General features: G+C 31.1%; 1 protein-coding gene across 2 annotated transcripts in view; it reads left to right on the top strand.

Moving 5' to 3' along the window:
- Positions 1-2,624, top strand: part of LOC106877488 (uncharacterized) — a 34,061-nt gene that overhangs the window by 19,200 nt on the left and 12,237 nt on the right. The gene's annotated exons all lie outside the window — the stretch shown is intronic.

Genomic DNA, 2,624 nt, shown 5'->3' with positions numbered 1-2,624 from the left:
TATATATACACATATATATATATATATATATATATATATTATATATATATAATTATTAGTGACTGAAGCAGTATTAAAACCAAATGACAACATGGGTGTGTATGTGTATTATATGCTTGTATATATGCAAATACAAATGCATATATATATATATATATATATATGTTGATGTATTATGCACATATATGTGACCATTTTCCTAATTTTTAGATGTATATCCGGAGATTTTTCACCTATATTTCACCTGAGATTGAAACACCTATTTACATTTAAAGGCATACCTTTGCAATACATGCTTAGTAAGACAGCTTATTATATAGTCACCAGGCATAAGTGGCTGAGTCTATTTTAGATGCTCAAAGGGGGTACGATATTTGCCAGGTGCAAATAGGTGAGTCTATTTAAGATACTGTAACTTGAATTAATGTCTTCTTTAACATTCTGTTTACCCATTAATCCCACCCAATTTTACAACAGATGTACTGATACCGGTTTCTTAGCTTATAAGTTAACCAAGAAATAACAGTAGTATTTGGCAGCTGCAATATTTACTAGTAAGAACTTCACTCTGAATCACATTCTTGCAGCTGGCTTCCACATTTTCATTTTTTGTTACTCATTGCATTTTTTGTTTTGACAAAAACAAAGCCCCTTATGGAATCCAAACAGAAGCAACTAACATATCTTGCTAGTTAAATGCTATGCTACTGAATACACTAAAATACATGGCAAAAGAGCTACTGCCAGATATTTCAGACCACCACCAATTGAAAATACCATTTAAGTATGGCAAAAGAGCAAAGAAAAACAACTAAACTTTAGGATGAACGAAATGCAATTTACAAAAAGGAATTGGTAAATGGTCAAACTTAGAAGAAAAACTAAATGTTTGAAGAGTTAACAAAGAAATTTCTCTGATTCTGGAACAATAGAAATTCTTGTATCAACAACAATGATTAGTCTACTTCATTGCTTGAATTGTATATTCGTGGTTCTTTAAATTATATTCATATATATATATATATATATATATATATATATATATGCCAAATGTTAAATGATGATGGTGATATATATATATACTTATGAACATATTTAACAATAATTTTTATAATCATGTATCCATAAATTCTTTCTTGACCCTATTGGTTTCAGATTGGGTGTGTAATGTCTATTGCTTCTTATATCATATAAGTAAAGAGAAATATTTAATCAAAAGAAATCAATATTTCCTATACCTGAATGAAATTATCTCTTTAGAACACTGCATTTATGCCACCTTTAGCTTAAATATGTACAAAGCCATATATATAGCTTCAGCAAAAATTTTTCTTTTGTTATCACAAGCTGTCACTTAGACTAGGTTAGAAATGTATTATAAGATAAATATATATAACAATACATATTTCAATCAATATTTGTAATTTTTTTTCCCCCTTGTTTTCCAATATTTTCAATCATATTTCTTTAGATCTTGTATTGTTAATGCATCTGTAAGTCTTTCTATTGATATGCTAATCTCATGGAGAAAATATTTTTTGACAGCAGTCTTAATCATTGGTACAAATAACAGCTCATCATCATCATCATCATCACCACCACCACCACCACCACCATTATCTTCATCCTTGGCACCTTTTACATCTATTTTTCCATGCTTACATTGGTTGGATGAGTCTTCTCCAGTAAAGTACCTCATCCCTTCAAGTGGTCTTTTGTCATCTCTTTTGTGAGATTCAGCAACCTTAGATCACATTTCACCATTTCTACCCATGCTCTCCTCATTCTTTCTCTTCCACAGGTTCCTTTCCCTTGGATTACCTGACACTTCTCTAATGTCCATTCTTCATATGCAATATATATCTATATCAAAGTCGTTTTCTGTCTCTCACCCTTACATCTGATTCATCTCAAACCTATTTTACCCCTCAGTTTGCCTGTACTCCATGATTTATTCAAGCTAACATTATACATCCAAGTGGACATGCTGGTCCCTTTCCTATCCAGCCTTTACACCATTTCATGTCTAGTACCCATTCTTTACTACCATCCAGTGATGTACTTCATATGCAAGCATCAAACCACATTGAGAAAGAATTTGTTTATTATTAACAGAGGCTTCCTGAACTTTGTCCACCTCATTCTGCTTTCAGACTATCCATTTCTGCTGTTAGTTAACCCTTCAGCATTTAGGTTACTTTGTCAAATACAATACTTGTTTATTTATATTGCTTGAAATTAATCATGCATTATCTCGTCGCTTTGAGATTTCAATATTGTGATTGTTTACTTTTAGAATGATGTTGTAGGGTAGGTGAGAGAGGCTGGGTGTGGCCAGTTTGAACATAAAACAGGTAGAATATTTTGGCTGGATATGGTCAATTTGAATACTAAAGGGTTAAGTCACCTAAATATCAGAAACTATCAAGTACTTCTTTTGGCTTATCAAATAAATTGTTTTCATTTTGTCTTTTTCGATTTGACACTCCATCATCATGTCTGAAAAGAGGTGAAATTTATTCAAATTTCAAAAATGATAAACAAAAGTTGTAGAGGAAAAATTCAGCTACCAAAAAGACATAAAACACTACAATAATTTCTTTTTTTTATGTTAATTCACATAG

The sequence above is a fragment of the Octopus bimaculoides genome, chromosome 3 (genome assembly GCF_001194135.2).
Source record: "Octopus bimaculoides isolate UCB-OBI-ISO-001 chromosome 3, ASM119413v2, whole genome shotgun sequence".
NCBI lineage: Eukaryota > Metazoa > Mollusca > Cephalopoda > Octopoda > Octopodidae > Octopus > Octopus bimaculoides.
This window is presented reverse-complemented; position numbering and strand designations above follow the sequence as displayed.